General features: G+C 40.2%; 1 protein-coding gene across 25 annotated transcripts in view; it reads left to right on the forward strand.

The window, feature by feature from the left end:
* Positions 1-26,100, forward strand: part of Npas3 (neuronal PAS domain protein 3) — an 824,148-nt gene that overhangs the window by 319,523 nt on the left and 478,525 nt on the right. The gene's annotated exons all lie outside the window — the stretch shown is intronic.

The following is a 26,100-nucleotide window of genomic DNA, read 5'->3' on the forward strand; positions in this document are numbered from 1 at the left end:
TCTGAAGAGGGGTACTTCGACTGCACAAAAATGGGATATTGGTGCTAATTGCTGATTCATGTCAGACAAATCCTTGTTACATAAGCACTGAGCGCTGTGACTCGCCCCATATTCAGGATTTACAGGTGATCAAGGAGAAATTTGGAGAGTTAAATGTCATGGTGGTGATGAAAAAGTGACTGGGAGTCAGGATTAATATTCTGCTGTTCTTCATTATGGTAAGGTCTCTAGCTCTCTCTAGGCAGTATTATTTGGCTTTGGTTTTACTTTTTGATGTATATGTAAGTAAAAGTAGGATATCTGAGGCGCAGGCCTTAGAAGCTATCTCAGAGTGCTGGAGTGTTCCTTCTTGGGTTTTTTTGTTTGTTTGTTTGATTTTGGTTTTTCGAGACAGGGTTTCTCTGTGTAGCCGTGGCTGTCCTGGAATTCACTCTGTAGACCAGGCTGGCCTCGAACTCAGAAATCTGCCTGCCTCTGCTTCCCAAGTGCTGGGATTAAAGGCGTGAGTCACCACTGCCCAGCTCATGGAGTGTTCCTTCTTCTGTTAATCGAGTTGAGGTCACCCAAGCTCACTGAAGTGTACTCTGGCACTACCAATGTATTTGTAGAAGCCAAATCATACACACTAACACAAACTACACTTCAAGAATTCACAGGAGGGATAGGAATCATCTGAGTGCACATTCCCACTCACCTTCATAGCAGAGTTTTTCATTCTCACTTGCTAGTCTTCTAATGATGGCTCTTAACACTCTATCGGAAGGAAAACCTTATCCCATATTCTATCAACTTGGTTTGCTAGAGGATTTCTTGGACGTCATTGTGTTATGGGATCAGCCTTGGCATTCAGAACATCAGCCAGCATAAAGATGGAAACGAAGCTAATCATTGTGCTTTCTCCAGAAACACGGGAATCAGATATCAGACTGCCTTTGACTTGGAAGCCAATGGGAAGAAGCTTCTATGGGTTTACAAAATAATAGTTAGGTTTCTCTTGAGTCTCTAGTGTGAGAATACACTGTAGCTTTTGCATGGAGCAGGAAGTTGTGAGTCGTGACGTCACTCTTGTCCAGCTCAGAGAGTTCTTGGCACATATGTTCCTGCTTAATATCCCCGTTGCCTCCCCCTTAGCTCCTCATTCTCCTCCTTTCCTCACATATATTTATTATCTTCTCTTTGCATGCTATGTCATGCTGTGCTGTTTATGTCTTTATAAACTCCTTTACATCATTTGTAGAATAAAGTGCAGCTTTAAAGATAAAATATTTCTCATTCATGTTCTTCTCATCTTAAAGGGCAGTCAACACATGTCAGAGAAAACCAGGCGCAACGGTAGAGAAGAGCTGTCTGTGCCATCCCCTGGATAGCTCTTCCATCTGGTAGAGAGCTGGATTTATGTTGTATTTTAAAAAGCTTAAGAACTATTGTTTCTTCCTATAACTGGTACTCTGTGTTTGAAAAGACGCCTAACTGTGATTTCTGTGAAATTCTAAATTCAAAGCATTTGTAAATAAACACAATTCCTGAAAGTTGCTAGACATATCCAGATAGTACGTGCCAGTGTGAGTAAGAGATCAGCTGTGGGTTATGTCTAGTGATCCTGGGGATGAAGACTCTCTGCTATAGCTCTTACATTGGGAGCAACTAAATTCTCATATTGTTTATAATATCTATTGTGAGGCAGTGATCACATTTCTGGCCCCAAATTGATCGCATTATTTTAAAATGCTTTCCCCCAAAGCATTATGATAAAGAAGAATGTGCAGAAAGACCAATTCATGTTGAGTGGTACACAGTCTTTCCGTAGGCTGCCTGAGTGCCTATCACTGGTCGGAACGCTTCATCTTCTCAGCATCCTACTCTTGCCAGGATCCCTGACATTACAAATGGCAGGTGCAAGGCTTATACACGGGATATAATTAGTACCTCAGTCTTATAGCTAACCAGTCAGATCTAATAGCAGAATCCAGCTATCACTGCTGTGTCAGTGTGCACTTTGGGAAGGTCCAAGGAGATGGAGAATGTGTAACTTCCTATGAGTCTTTCATGTGTGTTTGCTCTTCAGGACTAATTAAAGGGCGTCTAGAGTACTTATGTTTCCATTCCTAGCACAGTCACATGAAAAAGGAAAGCAGACTTTAAACCATGCATATCACACTGAGCAACTTAAGGATCTGGTTATGAGATGCTGAACTCAAGTGGCATAGGAATGAAAACAAGAGATGGTGCTCTGGCGTCTGATATGATTCTCCACCTCTTTACACACAGATGGGAGAATGGGCTTTCTACTAGCTAACCTAATGAGGATGCTAATGGCCATCAGTTGGATCATGAATTAAGTAATAATTTACTTTGAATTTAAGATGACTGGGTAGCATATATCTTCCAGTTAATGAATAAAATATTTGCTCATGCTGAACCATCTTGACCATGCACAGTCAACAACCCATGTCTGAACTGGGTAGGAGGAAGCAGAACCAATGGGAAGACATAGAGTGTTAGCTATCTTTTATTCATCTGTAACACATGCGATACAACTACACATCTGTGAAGATGGTACAACTCTTGTTAAGCATCATTGCAATGATAGTGTTTGTTTGTTTGTTTGTTTGTTTGTTTTTTAAAGATGCTGCCTATGATGATTAGGATTAGTTGTGAACTTGGCAGAAGTTAGGATCATGTGGGTGATGGGCCTCTGCGCATATCTGTGGAGGATTACCTGGATGGACTTAATTAAAGTGAGAAAACCTACTCACTTTGGATGTTATGTTCCCTAGATAGGGACTAGATGATGCCAGCTAAGTACTAGTACGCATGCATTCATTGCTTGCTTTGTCTGACTGTGAATATAATGTGACCAGCTCTTTTAAACACCCGATTTCTGGACTTATCAGCTCTGATGAACCATAGTTTGAACCGTGAACTAAAATAAACTCTCCTCTATTGAATTGCTTTTTACATAGCAACAAGAAAAGAAACCAAGACACTGCCTCTTTCTGCAACCTAATCTGCCCCAGGCTTGTGCTCTATAGACATTTGTCTTTTTAGCATCTGATATACCAGTTGCTTGGATAGGTCTCTTCTTAACTGTTTTCCCTTCTGTGTATCAGAATCTAAATTTGGTTCATTTATGACTCAGAGTAGGATTTAAAATCTTCTAGTATACTATTCCTTCAGTCCTTCCCAGCTTCCGCAACTAATTAACACTGAACTGTGAAGATTCTGCTAATGCCCACACTGAAACTCTGTACCCCACCATATTCTGTCATATCCCAAGGCATCCTTATCTCTGGAATAGCACCCATTGTACTGTTACCTTGTTTTCCATCTCCAGGCTCCTGGTATACTTCAGAGTAGAAGTCATGGCTCTTTTCTTGCCGGCCAGGTCCGTGGTGCCTGGCAGCGTCCGGAATGCACCATCTTATCAGGTGGCCATCTAGATGATCATCCTCCTGACTCTCTTTTCATTCCATTTCTCCCACAGATTCTGTTGGCATCAAGATTTTGCCATGGCGTTCAATCAGAACAGTGATGGATAATGTATCTCGTGTGTGACAGGAGTTCTTCCACCTAATTAGACCCCTGGTGGAAATGAACAGAGCTTAGTGTAGACAATACTCTCACTCATTTATTCACTCAACTTGCTCCCAGGTTTGGGGAGATGTTAATCATAATTTTACCTTTTTAAAAAATTTTCATGAGGCAAATGAGCAAATGTATTATGTTGGGACCGCAGGGCTTTATATTTAAGGGATCTTAGATCCTAATAGCATAGTGCTTAAATGGAGATAGTCCCCTTCTTATGGGACAACCAAAAATTTTCATAAGGAACTAACTCTGGGTCTCCTCTCTTGTGTTATTTCATATTATTATGAGTGGCAATGGCAGAGATGTAAGGCCACAGAAATTGCTTTGTTCTTAGGGTTTTTTTTTTTTTATTAGGTGGTTTCTAAGTGCAGTATTTTCTTAAAACCTTCTCTACTCCAGTCAGAGGACTGACTTGTTCTGACAATGAGGCTTCTGAAATCACTTTTCCCACTGTGAAGAAGATAGAAAAAGAAACAAAAGAATATCCCTTTGATGCAGTGGGAAGATGCTATTTCTCCATAGTGAAATAGCAGCCCTGATTTCTTTAAAATCAACTACTAAGTGGGAGCAAAGCTACTTCCTGAGCCAAGAATAGTGGTTATCCCTGGAGTCATCCAGAAGATGCATGGTTAGCAATGCTAGGAGGAAAAAAAATCTAATTTGTAGATAGGATATTTATCTTGAGATTACAAAAGCCTGGAAATGCAATTTGTAATTTTAAAGATAGCTGGTGTATGGATATAGGTTAAGAGAAATGAACTTTGCCATTTTGGAGTTATTTGTAGAGGAAAAGACTGTGTGGAAATGCTCCTGAAATAACCCCATCTCTTGGAGCTCCTGCCCTGCTTTTCATTGCATGGGCATCTTGCTGCAAGCTCATTTTGTTGCTAAACATGAAGCTTTACAATGTAGATTGCACTAAGAATTTTTTAATGGAGCAATTTAGAGCAGCTGCAAAGGGCTCTCTGGACTTCCCAGGGCTTACTTACCAGACTTGTCTGTGATTGCAAGTCCCACCGTGAGATGAGGTGAGGCTTTGAGGTCCTGGGTAGGTGAGGGTGTGAGCAACTGAGCACAAAGGAAGAAAGAAAGCAAGAGAAGGGAGATGATCAGGTTGGCTGGCTGGCCATGTGGGCTCCTCTAATGCTCTTCTGTCCTTACTAACCCTATACCCTCCACCTGAATGGCTCTGCCTCTACCAGTGCAAGCCAGAGCACATCAGAGTACCTGTAATCTGGCTTCCTGTAGCAATTTGAAGAAGTGTTTAGAATTTAGAACCAAAGGGAATTTGACTTTCCAAGTAGGGAAAGGGAAGCTGAAGGGTAATAACGATTAGGGTGAACTGGAAAACAAGTTAATGGCACAGTACAGATACATGCATGTTTCCTGAAACTTAGCATGTATGCTCCACCAAATGTGTGTGATTTTGTTCTTTCATTTTATACTTGTCAGTATATTACATTGTTTTTTCAAGTCCCCTTTGGGCATGCATTTTTTTTTTCTTCTCTCCAAGCAAAGGTATTGTGAATAGATTGACCATATTACATAAATACAGCATCTTACCAGTTGCTGATTATTATATGAAAATGACTCTGTGCACATCCCCACTTCCCTCTGAAGTTTGTGCTAGCTTAGAAAAAGATAGGAGTTTGACTGTCTCTGTGTCTTGGCACGGGAGGATGCTAGAGAGCTATGTCTACCTGGCCCAGGATTCCCATATCTTAAAGACCACTCCAGAGCCTGAGCTCTTCAATCTTGTCTCTTGTCAATTTTAAGATGCCCTCTGTGCACCCCCAGTATGGGTTAACTTAAGCCAGCCTTTCCTTGACTGTCACTGTCACTGTAAAGTCAAGAGAAGCTTGCCTAGCCAGATGTGGGGATGTTCTCTTGGGTCCCTAGCGCTTGGTTGGGAAGATGTGGATGAGGCTTGTGGATCTGAGGCCATCCTGAGCAACACAGTGAAATCTGGAGAGACAGAGAAGACAGAAACTATTCACTTTCCCTTTCTAGATTTGAATCTTTGAGATGAGCAAGTAAATTTTTTTTCCCTCAAGATTGATGAAATCGAACGGTGGTTGTACAGGAATCATTCCTATGGAAATGTTCCTTCAGGATGTCTTCTATACAACTCCATGGTGATATTATGGATGGTATTATGGAGAGACTATGGATGAATCCCAAGCACGATGTTCAGCTGAAGACAGCAGGCAGCTAAGAAGAATACTGTGTGATTCTGATAAAGGTGAAACGAACCTATGTTGTTGGAGATCTCGGAAGAATTTGAGGAAGTGAGAGTTATTATGTATAGAATCCTTACATCAAATTCACCAAGCTGTTTTCCTGATAACGTGATCATTCCTCCACATGTATATCATATTTAAAGTAAACATACATAGGAATAAAAGTCAAAATTATTTCTCGAGGAAACCCACTATCAATTTTAGGCTATTAATTTAAGGTGCTAGAACTAAGGGCACAGAGATTTTATTTGGCCATACCATGACACCTGCATGCTAGGCTTCACCTACTGTCTCCTGCATGCTGCATGTAGGCCTCGTGTTCAGTCTCATCTGAATGAGGACAACTGGGATGTATGGGTTTTTTCTAACAAACGTGAACATATTTATTATAGCTTCTTAAATTGTCTGCTTTTTTTGCTACCTGTCAAGATTGTACACTGTTAGCCTAGAGTTTATGTAATATTCACAACTTAGGCTATTGATATAAACCACAATTTTAGGAAATAAGCCGTGGAGACCTGCTCTCCATTCCAGGATTACATTTTACTTGTCTGCCTCGGAATGGAAGTGGACAGAAGAAATCCAACCAGTAGTTACTACACTTAGGACAGACACCACAAGTTGGGAGAAGCCAGCTTGCAGCACATGGGGTCTCTGGTAGTTAAGGATGGTTTTCTGTGCAGGTATGTACTTTAAAGGATTATTAGCAGATTTGTTAGATTGAAGCATGAGTATAAATATACAAACAAGTGAGCCTGATGTAGGAGAATCAAATGTATTCCAGTGGCTCTCTAGAGCTGTGTTTTCCCCTTCCCATCTGATGATCAACTGGAAATGGTTTAACAATAACCTTGTTGCTGTAATGTCCACATTAAAATGAATCAAGTATTCATTTTAGACCTTAAAGTTTTTATTCTTTTCTGTGTATGGGCATTTTGCCTTGTATGTACATCTGTGAACCATGTGGATGCGGTGCCTGTGAAGGTCAGCAGAGGATTTTAGATCCCCTGGAATTAGACAGTTGTGAGCCATAGCGAGTACTGGGAATTGAACCCGTGTCCCCTGGATGGGCAGCCTGTGCTCTTCACTGCTGAGCCATCTCCTCAGCCCTCACTCTGAACTTTTAAGAGGACTTGCTTTCTGCCACAGCTATCCACGTGGTCCTCAGAATGTGGTTTTCCTTGCAGCCAGGGGCTTATTCTGTGGAAACATGCTATGTTGGCTCTGTCCTGAACAGAATTTAGAAGCGTGGGAATAATCCCCTTTGCAAGTGGGCATTTAAATGGCACAACACGGTAATAGAGTTCCTAAGAGATATGAAAATATTAAAGAGGAGCTTCTTGCCTGGGAGGGATTATTCAGATCTTACCCTTTATGTGACTGTGTTTTGGAGTCAGACCACAAGAGCAGTCTACAGTGGTGTCTAACTGCACCTCAGGTGGGGGTTTCACAATATGAATGGCTTCTCTCTTCCCTATGAATGGAAACTACGGATCTCATTCCAGTTTGAATATTAGGTCTAGTTCACACTGGAGAGACAGAGGGGAAAGTCCAGCCCTTATATGTGATTTACTAGGCCAGATGGCTCCCAGTGCTAGTGCTGTTGGGGTAACGGATGAGGGGTCATCACCACAGTGCAGATAGAGGTGTGTGCCTGCTCCCAGTACTGTTTATAAAGGCCTCATCTCTCAGCCTAGGCTTCTTATGGAAATGGCATATCAGAGGCGATTCTGTTTCCTATGACGGCATTGCAGAGCAGGGCCACGAGAAGCATGCAATCTGTTCTCAATCCGTTTAAAGTCTCAGGAAGTGAGCTTTGATTTTATAACTCTAGCCTGGATTTATTCTCCTCCAGCTTGAGCCTCAAGGTGAGAGCGAAAGAAATAAAATCTTAATAGAATGTGGTTAGGATGAAATTCTTAAGTTAGTTAAACATCAAATTAGCCGGAGATTTTGTTTATTGTGAGAATCACGCAAGATCTATTGGCTTTATGTTTTTGAAGTATTTTGCTTTCTGTTCAGGTACAAGCTGTCAATCAAGGCTAATCAAACTGGCACCATTAACATGATACATCATAAAATTTCACAATAATGTCAACCTGTAATTCTGTCGATCTGGTTAAGGGGGAAATGGGTGAAAAACAATATTGTCGTTCTGTAAAAGCACCCAGAAGGTGATCTAGAATAATGTGAGCATCATCTCTTGTAACTGTGCCTGGCTTCTACCAGAGGCTGGCCAGATTTATGGCTGACAAATGGCCAGGTGGCCAGAGCCATTCTTTCTCCTTAATATTCTCGAGACTTGAAGTGAGGTCAGGTAAGTGAAGCGGCTGCCCACAGATTTTCTAGTTTGTTATCTCTGATGAGTAAGAAAGAGTGCATTTTAGAGGACAGAGCCAGGACTCCACAGTGCTCGCCTTTCTCAGTTCAGTGTACAGGAGCAGAGTCTTCCTATTTATTCTGCCAGCGCGCTTATTACACATATTCTTCTCTTTTTATGAACTTACATTCTGGAGTATTGAGAAGCGTCATTTGAAGACTCACTGGAGTTAACAATAAAACACAGGCTACCCATTTCATAAAGCAATACAGCCCAGCTCCCATGCAAACTTTGTTTTCCTTTGCAGCCCAGGGATATCATGGTCCCACATTGAATTAGGACGGATAATAGACTCTCGACTCAAGAAGCCTTCAGACTTGGGGTCTACTTGCCTTTTACTTTCCTTGGAAGTCCTTGCTTGGGTGTTCATAGTCTTTCTCATTGGAGAGTTCCATTATTGTCAGTATTGTTAGAGGTTAATTTTTAATTATTCAATCCGGTGATGAAAATAAGAAACCAACTCCACTACACTCAAGGTGGAGGTGCTGGTGCTGCTGGTGGTGGTGCTGAGGTGGTTGTGATGGTGGTGGTGTGTGTATTATGTATCTCACAGGAAGAGAACAAGAGGTCAGTTATTATTCTCTGGTATTCAATATGAACTAAAGTGCATCTCATAGAAAGGAAACTTTCTGCATGAGGAAAAGACTGGCTAGTCAGTCACTTTACATTTTAGTTTACTATTATTTTAAAGCTGAGGAAACTTCCTGCAAAGATTCTTCACCCAGAAGCATAAACAAAATGGAACTTCCATTGTTAGTGTTGGGGGAGGCACCCACGCTCAGCTCCCTCAGTCCATTCCCTAGGTGGGACACATTTTGCAGATGACTAAACTGCTTGCTCACTGGAGCCCCATTCCAACCATCCCCATGCATCTTGTGGAATGTGTTTGTTTGTTCTGATGCCTGGTGGTTCCTCTTTTGAAGGACGTGTGTTAGTGGAACACTACCAGCAGTAGATCCTAGGAAGCTTTCAGGTTACTGAGGCGAATCTGAATATTTAAAGCTGCGGAGCCACGTTTTTGACAAGCATAGCCACTGTTTATTAGTTAAGCTTGATAATCAACCTGATCAAATAGATGGGGAAAGCACATTCCTGGCAGAGCCCTTGAAAGCATTTCTAGAAAGAATTAAATGAAGGAAGAAGGCCTGCCTTGAACGTTGGTTCATCTAGAGGCAGGAGGCCCTCCTTTCCTCCCTACCCTCTCCCCTCCCCTTGCCTGCCCCTCTCTCCTACTCCTCATCTCCACCTGGTAGATGAGCCACAACCTTCAACCACACCCTCCCCACCACAGTGGACTGAAAGCCTGGAACCATGCACCAGAAGCGCCTGTCCCACCATTACTCAATCCCTGTCATGTAATCGTTAGTGAGGAAAAGTCTGACAGCACAGGGAAAATGTAGAAAAGTAGTGTCGTCTCTGCAGGAACTACCTGGCCTGAGTCACAGGCTTTGGAGTTAGTTTGCGGAAGAATTTTAAACACTATCAGCTGTTCTACCATGATGGATTATACCTTCAGACTATCAGCCCAAGTAAACTCTTCTTCCTTTCAGTTTGCATTTTTATCATGGCAATGAGACAAGTAACCTTAAAACCTACCGTAGAGAACTGAGGCCTTCCAGGGATCAACCTGACCATGAAGTCCTTAGGTATTTGAACTGGTTTTGTGGAAAGGTTGTGGAAGATTTTGGAACTTTCAGCTAGAAAGGCCCTCAGAGGCTGTCAGCAGAACCCAGTGGGTCATTCTGATGGCTCTTTGGAAGAACAGAAGACAGAGGGAAATGTAGTTCTAGAGTACAAGTGAGTCTTGACAATGTTCGACAAAGGTAGAGTCCCTGTATGATGGCCTTGGAGGCCACTATTATATATGGCTTCTCTTTCCCACAAGGTGACTTTCACACATGAGACCTGGACCCTGGGACTCTGAGTGGAGTAAACCCATCCTGCTTTGAGTTTTATTCTTGTCAGATGTTGATCACAGTAAGAAGATGGGTAACTAAAGCAGCAATGATGTTTGGGATTCTGCAATTAGGGTTTGGTCAATGATTTTTACAGTTCAAACCAACTTAGGCAAATTTTACTCACTATAATCTAAGATGTAGGAAAGAGTATAGATTGTGGTTTAGGATCCAAAAAGGTAGCTGTACAAAAAAAAAATAATATCTGAAAGCAGAAAAAAAAACCCAAGTATCTATTATATGTGTAATACTATTGGTCTGCCATGTGGAAGTGAATAAAATGTGGCCTTCTTCTTCTTTAAAATGGAAGGGAAATGTGGCCAAAAGGCTATTTACACTAAGTAGCCAAACGTTACATTAAGAGTTTCCCCAAATAAGTCCTGACAACCCCAACTTTTAATGAGCCAAAATAGGGTAAAAATCTCATAGGTCCCTTAAGTTAATGACTTCCTTCCACTTCTCCCTCTCTTCCTTCTGCTCTCTTTCCTATATCTTATTTCACTGTCGTGGGTCCCAGAACCAGCACTCACTCTCAGAAGCCATGATCAATCCTTTCTACCTTAAGGGGTGCCTATTAGGAATTTTTTTTCACAGAAACAAGAAAAATTAATAAATGATGCTTAGCACCCCCTTTTGTTTTAATAGACAAGAAACACCCACTGAGGACATAGTGAGAAATATCGACTAAAGCATTTATTTTAGGAAGAAAGGAGGCTTCATTTGCTGACTAACAGTTCTAGATGCGCTCTTGATGAAGAACAGCGATGTTCAGGCCGTGTGGAGCAGACAGAGCCAGCGCCATGGGTGGAATGTGAAGGCCTGGCTGTTTCAGCTAGCTAAGACTTCAGTGTGATATCCCTGTACAAATGGGAAGGACCTTAGCTCACTTGATCACGTATGCTGCAGCACACAGCAGATTCTAAAACCTCAAAGCACAAGATGCAACATTCCATCCCGTAAGCTCAGTGAAAGATGGAGGACTGTCATTATTCTCGAATGTTTCCCTGGAGCAAATCAGTGTGAACTTAGAAGCTGTGGTTAAGAACTTGGGAAATGGGCCTGATTTTCATAAGCTGTCTTACTAACAGAATGACTCAAACCTGAATTTTCCCAGGTAAAGAGCGTTCACAGAAATCATAATCTAATTCCTGCAAGGGGGTGACACTTTTTCTTCACTAAGGAATTGCCATGGTGACAGTATCTCTTCTCATAGATATATATTTACATAAATGTTCAGTGTATACATACACGAATACACACCTCTGTCAACACACGCACACCCACTTTATATTCCACGGTGAAACCTCTGGAAATGTTGGCGCTTTCTTTTATAAATGTGGATCCTTCCCATCATTGCTTCAGCAACATTTCTTTCCTGGGGTTAATTCAGTGTATTGATTTAAATCTATTAAGCCCAGTGGAGTTCTGTGTCTCTTAGATAATGCAGTCCTAACAGAGGAAGGGCACCTGGGGTGCTCTTGCTAATCACCACTATATCACCATTATGTGTGGATGTGTGCGTGATTGCCAAGATCACAGAGATCTGCATCCAGATTTGCAAAGCCTGCATAAAATTTCAATGCCCTATGATGACCACGTAAGTCTGAGTAGAAAATTTCTCAACTTTTTTTTTTTTGAGCAGGAGGTTCATATATAAGTAGAAATATTCACTTGGGGTTATGCAAATGTCAATGCTGTGGCTAAGGATTCCATCAGACTGGGTAAAGATTGCAGTGATTTTTTTTCCACCTAGAAAACTGGGACCCACCTGTGGTCTAACCCATTTCCACTCAAGCTGTGGAGGCAGGCACACTAACCAAGCTCCCCCGTCCATAAAGAAAGAGCCATGGCAGGACTCTATGTGAGCCAGTAAGCAGCTGTAGGTGTTGTCTCCAGAGAAGTGTATTCCCTGTTTCTCATTGCATTCCCTTTTGTATACTTAGTGATGGCGTAAGTAAGAGGCTCAGCTTCCTCACCTGCAAAGGGAAGAATTCTACCTCTGCATGGTTGTATCAAGCCAGTTAATATACACAAAGCATTTACATTTATGCTGTGTAATCATATGCTTTCAATAAATGTCATTGATCATAATGACCTGGAAGCATTTATAAAGACAGAGTAACAGTGTTCAGTCCCTTTTATGTCTTCCCCGCATCTCCCTTTACTCTCATTTGTCACTATGATTTTTCCTACTCAGAAATGCTGAGTATGTGTTTTGCTTTAAAAAAAAAACAAAAAAGTTGCTACTACCCATGATCATCAGTAATTTTAATTCAAGAATAGTGCAAACAAATATAAGATAAAAATAAGGGTATGCTACAAAACAGATGTACCGAAATAAATCCTTGGATTTTTGTAGTCCTGCTGTCAGGAGCCCTGCTGCTTGCATACAGCAAGAATCTTATCTTTCCATTAGGAAGATTGGAAGCACTGACATTTCCAGGTCTTTGCAGAGAATCCTTTCTGAACTTCATTCACTGACGCAGGGGCCTTGTGCTGTCGTGCCACTGTGTAAGACGTTATTTATCATCCTGGCAAGTGTCACTTCAACTCTTCTGGGTTAGGTCAAGTGTCCCCTCCCCTGAGTCCTTGAGAAGGTGCACATATAAGTGCTTTCTTCACTTATACTTATACTGATACTGTGTGATCAGGAATACCTGGGAATTCGTATATCTCCAAGGCTCTCCCCAAAGTGAGATCTCTGCTATGGTTTCCACTAAACTTCCCAGATGATTCGTTTCTGCCCAGTCAGCTCAGTCAGATTGTACCAGGACAAAGAGAGCCTCATGGAGCTCTGAGGAGCTGCCCTTCCAAGATACATGTCTGGGAAGACTGAGCAATGTTCTACTGGGTCCAGCGATCACAAATTTGCTGGCCTCTGGACTTCTGTCAGGACTATCCAATCCTGTGTTTTTGTTTTTGTTTGTGTTTTCCTGTTACATTCACCTTTGGTATACATAATAGTCAGACACAGAGATACAACAGGATCTCATTTGTTCAAGAGAGAAATACAGCTTTTCAGCACTGCAAGATGAGAAGCAGAAGCAGTAGTCACTGAACCACCACCTGCATAGCTCAGTGTCTTTGTTGCAGAGGATTCTGGGAGAATAACTTATACAGAGAAGGTAGCTTTGTAGTCAGCTGGCTAACCTTCGAAGTCCTTTTTTGTGTAAATGAACAGAGGTACAACATTATTTATAATCTGGCGATACTTTAACTAAACATGCCTGGTATCTAATCAATGGAAAATGGGGACAAAAAGAATTGCTCTTCTCCTATTTATCAATCCTAGCTGTAGCCTATGATTGCTACAAGGCATGGCCACATATGACCTGTGTATTGTATGATACTGCTCTGTCATAGCAAACAACATATCACTTAATAAGTGCAACTCATACGTAGGTGAGGCCCCTGGGCAGGGTTCTTTGTACCCTTTCCAGTAGATTTCTACCATTAAGGCCTCAAATGGAGGAGCCCTAGAACTGAACCTCTGTACATCCATGCAACAAAGCTAAGCTGGCGTGCAACCTAGTATTCATTCACCCGTCTCTTGGTGTTAGCATTTTCGTTTTCTTTTGTGGCAGCATCTTTGCCTCATAGCTCAGCCCCCAAGTAGGGTAAAGTTGCTTCTGCCAGTGATGCTGAGATTAGGCTTATGACTCAGCTTTTAAAAGAAGAACTTGGTTGCTTTGCCCTCTTCGAGAGTGAGTCACTTTCATAGCACAGGCAAAGTCTTTGCTGGGACGAGTAGAAGAAAATCACACACTCTTTTACTGGATGTGAGCCTTAGCAAACTCAGCTTTTGCAGGGTAGGCAACATCTGACAAACTCACAAGAGTGAGCCTGTGAATCCCATCAAGGAAACACAGGATTCTGCTCTGTCTCTGACCCCTCACCCCAAATCCTCGTTCACCCTTCCTTCATTGCTTTCTTTCTTCTTTCTCCACACCCTCCATTTTCCATTCCATCCAACAATGCATCCACCTATTGATTTTTTTTGTTTGTTTTATATTTTTTGGTCCTAACTAACATTTGAGTTGTTATCCCTGTTTTATGTTTATGAGTTGAATGCTCTTTTACAATTAGAAGGGTTTAATGCTATAAAAGAAGAGAAAAATGAAGGCAAAGTAAGAAAAAAATGTGGAATTCAGATGCTATTTTTCTTTATTTTTACAGGAGTAAGATAAATATGTATAAAAGTATTTAGAACAGACCTTGGGTTCATGTAACAGATTATTGTAACAGTTAAATCTACAGTCACTCAAGTAGGAAGTGATTGGGATAAGCACCAAGCATAGGTGTTATAGATCATGAGAAAGATGTAATTTAATTATGTGTTAGGGTCAGTCTTACAGTAATTCAAATCCATGGCACAGAGGTTAATGTGTACATTTGAAGAATTATAAGATTGTCTGTATTCCAGGTATCCAAGCAAGGGACCCAAATCTTAATTAAAATGGACTTTGAGTATCATTCTCTGTGGTTAAAAACTTCTCAGAGATTTCATGTTTTATTTGATCAAAAATATAAGGATCTTTAAGAATGTCTAGGTTCAAGTTCTGCAAGTGTAAAATGATGCTTGATTGGATAGCTATCAAGAAAAATCTTGTTTAGATAGATAGATAGATAGATAGATAGATAGATAGATAGATAGATAGATAGATAGATAGACAGACACATAGATAGATAGATAGATAGATAGATAGATAGATAGATAGATAGATAGATAGATGTTTATGTCTACATATGTATGTGTATGTATGTATTAAATTCATTCTTTTAACTTTGAGTCCTACAGTCATGTTTGTAAGCTTTTTCCGCACTTACCACATAATACCAAACATACAAATGTAATGAACTCGTGATACTGACTGAACTCTTGAGAATAGCACAACCACTATAAGTCAGGAGCCACTTTTAAATTAGCACAGTTTGAACTCTGCAGTGTGCTACTTGAAGCATGAAAGATATATTCCATTTTAAACTTTGAAAACTTGAAGTTTTATCGTCATGCCGACAAACTTGTAGGATGTAATGGTGGTCTTGTGAGATGCTCTCTGATGGTTCTGTCAAAACTGAGCATAGTACAGACTGTGGGAGAGCTTGAAGGTTAAAATGTCACCACTGATTAGATTTAAATACATGGTAGTGCATTGGTAGCATTACCAAGACACTGATAATGAATATATATGACCATTAAATATGAGAACAATAAGAACAATACATACTAGGGGTGAAACCCACCAACAGTCTAAATTCTCAATTTCCTAAACAACACAGCATAGAAACAATTTTTTCTTAAGCCATTTATTGTAAGATATTGATTTTTAATATTTTAACATTGATCTTTGTTTCCCAATAATATTTCAGTATTTACAAGCTTTCTTATAACTGCATAAGTATAATGGCACCAGTTGAGCCAAGAGGCCATGGACCTGTTTCTGACACCATGTGTGATTTAATATGTGCTATTGCATCTCTCAGGATGTTGAAGTTATGAAAGTGGGAACCCTGTCTGCTTCACCAACATATTTTCAGGAACCAACTATATTCTTATCATATAATTTGAGTAAGTAGATGAATTAAGGAAGGCAAAAGAGATTCTCCACTAGGACTTGGGAGGGGGGAGTGTTTTTATAAAATAGCTTTCCCGTGTGAGAGGAGAAGAGGTGGGAATTTGCTCCTATCAGTAAGAACGGTGCTGTTATGAGGCAGGAAGAACATGGAATACTGAACAGAACAGCAGTCTCCAAGGCTGTGGAGAGAGGAGTAGGCTATTGCCCAGAAGACTGATGGCACATCTAGCCCTGAAGCTAGGGTCCAAGTGAAAGTCACAGAATGATAGATGGGCATTCAGAAATTAGCAAGGGTGAGCGGTGGCCGGAAGAAAGTGGAAATGAATTGCAACATGGTGGTGGGATGAATGGTGGAGTCTCACTGTCATTTTGAGTCTGCGTACCAGTGTGTAAAGAAATTGAAATGAAGAAATATTTGGGGGTTTTGAAAGAGAGTAGTTGAACATGACCTTGAAAGACTTCAAATAGACCATGAATCTAAACTGTGTGAGAGATGCCCCTGAAGCCAGGCCAGCTTCCCCAGCAGGGGTGGCCTGTGAGAACCATGGCTGTCAATTCTCAAGATGCAGAGGGTCTGAGCTTGCTGGGGTGCCGTGGCTATCCTGTCTCTTTTCTGGGTCATAGTTTCACTCAGGATAGATACAGTCTGTGTCTTATCATCTCAGGATGATACTGTGTTTGGAAGAGCCTTTAAGCATCTTCTTCATATAGTCTCCTGCAGAACCAAACATGGTATCAGCCCTGATTGACAAAGTGTATAGAACAGACTGCTCAGGACTCTGCCATTGAAAATGTTGTTCATGTTTGGTGACTCTAGGCCTCCAGACTTGTTCTCCACTTTTCAGGATACATTTTGGAATTTTGTATCCCGGGATGATCACCTTTATTTAATCCTGAAAGTAGTGTGGTAATTTTTATATCTTTCCTTCTGGAAGTTTCTTGCAGTTTTTAATAATAATAGTGCTGTTGTACTCCAACAGAGACAGTGCTGAGGTAATTGTCGGGATAATTATGTAGAAGGACAGCCAATTATAGATTTAGACTTTCCAGGGGAAAGTCAGAACTTATTCAAAATTTAACCTACTTAACAATCTACATAATACTTTCAAAGTGTGAATATCAATTTTTATCAAGTATTTATCAGTTGAATCTCTAACTCTTGCAGTGTAACAGATTAGAGTTTGGCTTAAAAAAAAAAACCCTACATTTCTAAAGAAACCTTCCTATGCCTGTTTAATCAAAGTTATTCTAAGTTGTCCTTTTGTTTCTGGGTTTCCTAGATTTTCTAAGGCTTTGGGAGAATATTGAAAATGCTCACATTTTTTAATATTAGCAAAAAAATAAATTGATCTAAAAATTACCAATAAAAGAAATCTAAATAAAACCCCGACATAGGTTGTATCATGCTGTCAATGATCAGTGCTACTCTGAGTGAATGAGGAAAGGTTTGTTGCTCTAAGAGCTCATGTTGACTACATAAATGAAATAGTGGGGGTGGGAGGGATTAAGGTAACAGGAAAATGGATTCTTGACTATGAATTAGGGTTGAGGAATATTTTGGTAAAACAACTTTCATAAAAGTTGAGCTTTCGTTCCAGGATTTGTGAAATAGAACAAAGCAATTCATTCTGAAGTTTAACTCCAGATTATATTAATTAATGTTTCATCTCGAGGTCTTGAGAAAACTCCTAGGCCATTTTCCACCTGAAATCAGTTTAATTTCTAGTCCAAAATTTAGCCACTTGGTGATTATTTGCAAATCCAAAGTCATGCTTATGATTTTTGAAACATATCAAGCAGGTACTTCCTGGTATATTTTTAATCACAATTAAAAAGAACATGGAAGATGCTTTGAAATTGATAATTGGAAGTGAGATTGGTAGCAAATGAACCCAGGTTTCATGGCCTTTAAGAATATGAGTACCATGGGCTAGAGAGAGTGCTCATAGGTTAAAAGCACTGGCTGTTCTTTCAGAGGTCCTGAGTTCAATTCCCAGCAGCCATATGGTGGCTTGTAATCATCTATCATGAGATCCGGTGCCCTCTTCTGGCCTCCAGTCATCTATGCAGGCAGAATGCTAAATACATAAATAAATAAATAAATAAATAAATAAATAAATAAATAAATAAATAAATAAATCTATCTTTTTTTTAAATGTGAATACCATAGTTTTAGTTGAGTGATGGCTATGTTGTTCAATAGTATGCAAAGACTACATTGTTTTGCTGGATGCTCTACCCCTTCCCACAAGTGAGCTCATTATTATGATGTAATTAAGACGGCATATTATATATTTAGTAAAAATGGCCACCAGAGTTGACACAACATCACAAAGGAGCATCCTACCAGGTCTTTATTCCTAGAATTCTTTGAATTTTTAATTTCAGAAGAAGTGTACCATTAGTATTTGATTGCCTGGTTTATTTACATTATCCTGTCCTAGAAGTGGGATGTACGTTTGGGGGTTTATTAGATCAGTAATTTTGTTTAAATACAGTTATACATGACTGACCCTGTCTGACCTGAAATTCTTAGAGCTGTAACATACGTACTTCAGACTGCAGACAGTTTCCTAAGTTTGGCGTGTGTGCATAACCTTAGTGGAGTACAGTAACCTGAGAGGATGCAGGCAGGAATGCTTAGGAACTAAAATTTAGAATCACTGTATCAGCGACAGCCCATAATATTTTTTCCTGTATTCCTTCGGTAAGTCAAAATGAAAGCAGAATATTTAAACTGTATATTAAATGCATAAAAAAGAATGCCAAGCCTGAAATATAATGATACAAAATAGCCACATATCAAAAATGATATTCTTAGGATCTGTGCAAAACTGACTCCTGATTATTTTCATGCCTTTGCAAATAATATTTAATTAGTAAGATACTTTAGAACTTCCAACTATAAATAACATTTTTATCATAAACTGACCTACTGATATTAAATTGGTACAAAGCTCAAAATCAGTATTTAACATTTAATGGAATGAACAAACTAATTCTGCAATTTAACTCAACATTTGCAGTTCGAAGACTTGTACCCTAATGGTTTGTAATTAATTTTTCTGAAAATCATATTTATGATAGTCTGCAGATTTGAGGCTTTATCTAATACATAATGTTCATTTTGAGCCTTTAATTGCATTTAAATTAAAATTGGCTTAGCAGGAAGATGAATTGTGGGAATGCATCAAACCACCCAGCATGTCCTGAAGATGAGAGCCTGAAAATGCAATTTGGTGGAGATGTGCAGAATCATTTGGAGTTCATTAATTTTTATTGCACAGGTAGTTTTACTAAAGTAGGTTATTTTCTTTGAAATTTATATTTATGTTTATGTCAATAGCTGAATATTGTATTAGCCCTTACATCTATTAGAGTTTATTAACCTGGCCTAATAGAGGTTGTTCATATTGAGAGCATAGATAATTTGTGCTTGTCCCTTATTCAACATCGGTGAGAGTGGTACTGCACAGTGCATTTGGGGAGTATGGAGAGGAGGTACCAGCCACTGTAGAAGGGGGGAGACAAGCCTGTTTGGGTTCCAAGGTTTGTACCCAGCAGATGCGGTTTCTCAAAGATGGCACTCTCCCTCAGAGAGGCGGTGCTCCCTGCCACCCTGAGGCCTTCCAGGCTCACCAACCTTTGTCTCTGTGTGACAGATTTTTCTGACCTGGTCACTACACTGAAAGCTTATCGGCATGTAACTATTTGATGGCTAAATGGTGCCTGAGTTTCATCCAGTCAGTCTGGGAGTGGCTCCCTTAACTTACAGATTACTCTGTGGCTGTCCAATTTCATTATAATGTCATTTGACAATTAAGAGGGAAAAGAGGTTTTTGCATTGTCTAATGAATACAAATTGTCTGCAATTTGAAGATATAAAGAAATAAAAATTAACATTTGTCCTCTTTGCCAGAGAATTTACACTTGTGCAACTGATAGTATAAGTAGAGTAATTCCATTATCTAAATTCATTAAGCACATGTGCTTTTTTATTTTAGATCTTGTATACATTTTGTATATCTTTCTTATTAATAAAAGGATATTTTAGCATTTGCCATCCTGGGCTCATTTTTGCCTTTTATAGGCAGCATAACAAGAGGTAGGAGATGTTGAAGGATTAGCAAGGGCATGTGTGTGTGCGTGTGTGTGCGCTCGTGTGTGTGTGTGTGTGTGTGTGTGTGTGTGTGTGTGTGCACGTGCTTGTGTGCTGTCTTGCTTCATGAAAATCTTGAAAAAGTAGGCCCACTTCTCCATTCTGAAACTCTGCTGCAAGTTCAGTTGCTGGCCAAAGATGATAGAAGCCTTGATTCATTTACCACTCGCCAATCAGGACTTGACAGAGGTATTGCCTATTTTCTCATTTCTTCACTGAAGCATGCTGTTGTAGTTTAGTCCCTAATTACTCTCAGCCTGAGATGCTCCACATATCCCCATGGTGGTAATATTTCCCTGCCTGGGTGAGTCATTATGTTGTTTGGCAGACTGAAACCCCAGCCTTCCGGTGTTGGAACACTACCCCTCGTGTAGTGCCACATCCTTCCCTCAGTGCTGTCTGCTGTGGCACTCTGGCCCTGCTGCTGCGACATTTCAAGCTCTCCTCTACGCAATCACACTTGCCTGCCTTTTCTCTGACTGATTGGACCACTGCCAGTTCCCTCTTCATGGCCAAGGACAGGAGAATGGAAGGGGGGGTTGTCTGAATTGAACTGCTTAATGTCTAATGGACCAGTGCCTCTCTCCTGCTGAGAGAGGGGGCTTATTTGTTTGCTGGTTACAGGAAAGGTCAGGGAAATCCTTTTCAACAAAGGCCGTGACAGTGAGAATGTGCAATGTCATACATTACTGGTGTTTGAATAACTTAATACCTTGGGTGTGCCCTGCCCCCCACCACAAGAAAGCCAAATACTTTGGGATCCTTATTTCATTTTCATTATCCTCCAGATGGTGGAGACTGGAAGTGATGGGGCTTGGGTTCACACAATGGTTTTTACCAAATGCTTCGCAGGTACGCAGTCTGAAGAGTGTAGCGGAGTTTGGAAACGGGTACTGTTTTATAACTATTTAAAGTAACATACAGTATAGACACAGCCATACACACACACACACACACACACACACACACACACACACACACACACACGCGCGCGCGCGCGCGCACGCACCTTCAGGGAGAATATATCATCCGAGAGGAAATTGTCAATTTGTCACTTCTGATTTAATGACATCTTTCTTAAGTACTTTCCTAGGCCCCCTTTCATCTGTTTGCACTTGAAAAGAATAAACCCACAAATATCTCTTTCGCACAACATGTTTGAAAGGTTTTAACAGAAGCATTTTTTTTTAAGTTAGGATAAACATGGAAGCGCGTGCGGCAGTAGTTGCTCTGGCTGTGATGATGCGCAGGTTCACATTTGATAAAAATGTTCTCATTGGTGTACACCTGGCATTTTCTTTTATATCCTTGGTAAACAGTGCTAAGAATTGTGAAGTGGTTCCTTCGACGGAGAGAGATCAATTATAAAAGGAGAAATCACTGCAAGGAAAACACCCTCCAACTTGGATGAGCCAGCTGTCTCTCTAGGGGAAGTTTGGTGAGAAATTAACTGCCTAGCATAGATTCGAATAAAGCCATTGAGTCGACAATTTCTAGGAGTGCCTACATCTATTGAGATGTTTATTTAAACAAAGAAATCATCAAACAATAGTTAGGAGGAAGTTGGTTTTCTTTTCTTTCTCTTTCCTCTTTTCTGGAAAAATGAACTGAGGAGGCAGGAGAGGCTAGACCTCCGTGTCACGGTTCACCTGCCCTGGAGGTAGAGCGAGGAGCCTGGCAGCCTGCTCACTCAACTGTACTTGACTAAGCCGTCAGCCCCTCAGCTTTCACAAGCATTGAATATGTCAAAAATCTTTCAGGGAAAGTGTACGTTTTAACTGGGCTGTTTCTGGTTCCTATTTAATGTTGTTTAAGAAGCTTCAAGTGTGTTGATGACCAAGAGGCTCCGTGTGTGGGCTGTGTGGCCAGGCTGAGCTGGGGTAGGTGTGAGATTCCAAGCAATTAGGGTATGATATTTTCAGGCTCAGCACAGGTAATTCTTAGGTTCCTGAGAGGATTAGAGTGTTTTGTAAAATGGCCTGAAATTAACCCTTTCTTCTAATGGGCCATAATGGCCCAGTGAAGCAGTGAAGAGCAGACATTTTTTTTTTTCTCTGCTAGGCATAGTACCCACTTGAAAAGAAACAGCCATTCTGGCGAGTTTAACCGTTGATTTTCTTTAGCAGACTCTACGTTTACTGCCTAATTTTTGTAAATGGACTGCGAAATGCTTTACAAGAACAAATTATTACTGTGATTAACATGGTGATAATTATTTTCTGTGGCTCTGCCATCTCTTGGCACATTAAAGGCTAGCACACAGCTTTCTGCAGGGATGGGAGGAGTCATCTCCCTACAGAGGGAGGCAGACTCCTCGGCACCCAGTGTCCCTGCTGAGTCCCAGTAGTGTTTGATCCATGCAGAGCCATTGCCTGCACGCCTTGGCTATGATCCTGGTTGGTTTTGCTTTTACAGATACATGTTGAGCCACCCTAATCTGAAAACTTAAAATCTGGAAGGCTCCAAAGCCCAGAATTGGGTGTGGTCTGTCACTCAAGAGCTTTCTTTGGATTACAGAGCATTTGGGATATCAGTCTTTCTGCCTGAGATTGTTGTGAAATAGTGAAGTCTATATAAATACTCTAAAACTTAATTTAAAAAAATTCTCAAATCTGAAACTACAAATACTTTTGATCATAAGTATTTTAGAAGTGGTGTTCTACCTTTATGAGAATAATGAAAAAGATGTAGCCATAAAGATGTTTTGAAATATGACATTTGGGTTAGTTGGCCAGATCATTTAGCAAACAGGTAGAGAAGTAAGGAGTAATGTTCATGTCACACCGTCTGTGGGATTTAGAGATGTTAAATGATGTTTAAGAAAGGTCGTGCATTCTGGACATCTGGACCTCTGTCCTAAGTCTTTGCTGACGTCATTGGCTTCAAGCTAGCATCTTAAAAATTGTGTTTAAAAAACAATTTATCCTCAACAACAAATGTGTTCATATAAACTTATTTCCAGAGAATAGTGGGGGAATTTCCTGTATGAAAAGAGGGAAGGGGGAAGAAATTTGATTTTTAAAAAACAATTAAAGAGGAAGACAGACCCTCACATATTGAAGACCAGATTCTGTAGTCACAGAAGGTGGCAGAAATGCTAAGTGCTTTTCACAGTCAACATTCAAACAGATTATCAGATGGTATACTTCACCCTGTTGTTACTTTAAATGAAGTGACCATGAAATCAACAAATCTGCTGTCAGGTGCCTGTCACTAAGGTAGCTCTTCCTGTCACACAATGGCTCACATAGCAGGTAATGTGTTTTTAAGAATCAGTCCTGTGTCACCTCATCAAGTCCCTGTTAAAAAGATGAAATAAGACGGATGGTGTTATGTACCATGGAGTTGACTGAAATTCAACAGAAGGAAATATGCAGTCCAGGAAGAAATACATCCCTGAAAGCAACCTTGGCCGTGGCGAAGAGCTCTGTCTCACACAGCCCGAGGTGCTCCTGCTTGTGTTGCTAGGCTCACTAGACACTTTGGGGCCTTCATTTCATCTAGACTTCAGAGCAATTAAACCAAACATTTGAAACCAGGGATAAGGAATGGGTAACTTCAGTTTGTACCAACTAGCATAGATATTTCCTGTATAAAGCAGGCTTGGGCTCCTTAAACCACACTTCCTTTCCTTATTATTTATTGAGCTATATGGAGTGTCAGAGAATGATTTTATTCATTTCCTTACTGGATTTCAAAGTACCCTCTGGAATTATAGTGTTGCCTTTCCCCAAGATGTCTTCCATGTCTCAAAATGGTAATGAAAGGGTAGAAGAGGCATGCATCCATATGTAAGCCACAGGCACATTGGAAGCCACAGGTCAGTACAATAAGCACCCACACCCAAGTTCTGTGTTGCTTGACTGGGATCTTCATTCAATGAGAGCCTCATTTCTTAAAACCCATTTTATGTACAAGTTCGAAACTTGGTATGTGAGTGGATGGAAGGAGAATGTCTTTTCTCTTTATATGATGTGTAGCCCATGCCTTAGGTTAGTTAGCCCATCTGATTAGAGTCACCAATGCCACAGTGTGTTGGTTCTTTTAATGCCACAGAGAATGTGTCACCTGGATTGACTTCATACAGGAGGTAGGACACCAGGCAAATACTGTTATACTCTCACATTTCCAAAGTGCAGGACTAAATACAAAGGCTTCTTTTAAAATATTTATTTACTGTTATTTTTTAAAATTAACATACAAAGAATTTTTTAACATTTGCATACATATATCATCATACCCTGTTCTTATTTGTCCATTATTGTTCTCTGTGCTCCTGTTCTCTCTTGATGAACCTTTTCTTTCCCCCAAAGAGTTCTCCCTTTGGCTTCATGACATGTATCTCCCATCACTTTTTCTGGATCCCTCTCCCATTCTTTTTAATTCTCTCCCTCTCATAGTCCCCATATACATATACATGTACATATGTGTATACATGTATTTGTATTACTATATGCATATATAAATATGAATCACATATGAAGGAGAACCTGCCATATTTTACTTTTAGAATCTGATTTATTCCCTTTGCCCAATGAAATCCAGTCCTGTTGACTTCTCTGCCAAGTGTCCTTGATGATTGAATAGAATTCCATTGTTTATGGACCACATTTTCTTTATCCATTTTCTGCTGATGGACCTCTAAGCTTATTCCCTATCTTCTGGATGATGCAGCAATAGATATGGATGTGCAGAAAATCTATCAGATATGATGACTTAGAACCCTTGGGTATATTCCCAGGAATGATGTAGTTGAACCATACAGTGATTCTAGTCTTCGTTTTTTGATTTTGAGTTTATACTCTTCACCAGTGAGGGTTACACACACATACACACACACACACACACACACACACACACACACACACACACACACACACACACATATTCTTACTGCTATTTGTTGTCTTTGGTTTCCTTGATGGCTGGCATTTTAATGGGTGAGACAGAATCTCAAGGTGGTTTCCATTCATGTTTTCCTAATGCCTAAGAAAGTTAAATATATTTTCAAATATTTCTTGGCCAATTGTATTTCTCCTTCAGAAATTAACTGTTCATTTACCCAGCCTATTCATTATTGGCTGGATGAATTGGTTTTGGTATTTAATTTTTTTAGTTATTTATAGGTTCTAGATACTAATTCCCTGCCCAGTATATTGTATCCTCCCATGTGGAGAGCTTTCTCTTCACTCTGCTGACAATGTCCTTGGCTGTGCAGAATCCTTTCCATTTCATAAACTCCCATTGGTCAGTTCTTAGGATTATCTCTTGTACTAATACAACCTTTTACAGAGATTGATGTGTTTGCCTATGTTTCCTATAGCTGTTTTTAGAGTTTCATCTCTTTCATTAAGGTTTCTGGTGGGTTTTGATTTGTTTTGTTTTTGTTTGTTTGTTTGTTTGTCTTTTTTTACAAGTTGAGAGAGATAAATCTAATTTCATTCATTTACATGTGAGCAGACAGTTTTATCAGCAGCACTTGTTAAAGATGCTTTGTTTTGTTTCCAATGTGTATTTTTGACAGTTTTATCAGAGAACTGAAGCCATGAGGATTTTCGTGGTAATCTATTTCTCTGTTGTTTTATGTGTTGGATTTCTGTTGCTTGTACTTTGCTGTTCTTGTTTCTAGCTTTGTCTATTTGGTCTTGCATCCATCCATCCATCCATCCATCCATCCATCCATCCCATCTATTCAATTTCTACTATTTATATAGATAATACCAGATTTGGGAATTTTTAAGAAATGCAAAACAATTTCTGCTTTCCACAAATTCAATTGGGTGGTAGGGACAACCAGATAACAGATACCACCTGTATGTAAATGTTAATAGTGTAACTGTGTCTTAGAGAAACAAAACAGACTTTGCACTCAGGGCAGCATTTGAAATGGATGCTGAAGGGCAGTTCACTGGATAGGGAATAAAAGAGGGTTCACATGTGAAGGTGTGGAGGTTTGATGGGGATGATGTGCATGGCTAATGGCTTCCTCTGGGCTATGTCCAACCGACCCTTCTGTTCCAAATACTTCACTTTCGAATGGGTCAGTGTTGTGGTACACAGTCCTAAGAGCATTTGTCATCTTCAACAGAAGCAACTCTCAAGGTCTGGGCCTGCGGATGTTCTATCCTCAAAGAGGGTAAGGAGGCTCATTAGAACCTTCCCAGAGATTTCAGTCACACCCTCCTGTGCCTTTCTGTCAGCT

Source organism: Mus musculus, chromosome 12 (genome assembly GCF_000001635.26).
Source record: "Mus musculus strain C57BL/6J chromosome 12, GRCm38.p6 C57BL/6J".
In the NCBI taxonomy this organism is placed as follows: domain Eukaryota; kingdom Metazoa; phylum Chordata; class Mammalia; order Rodentia; family Muridae; genus Mus; species Mus musculus.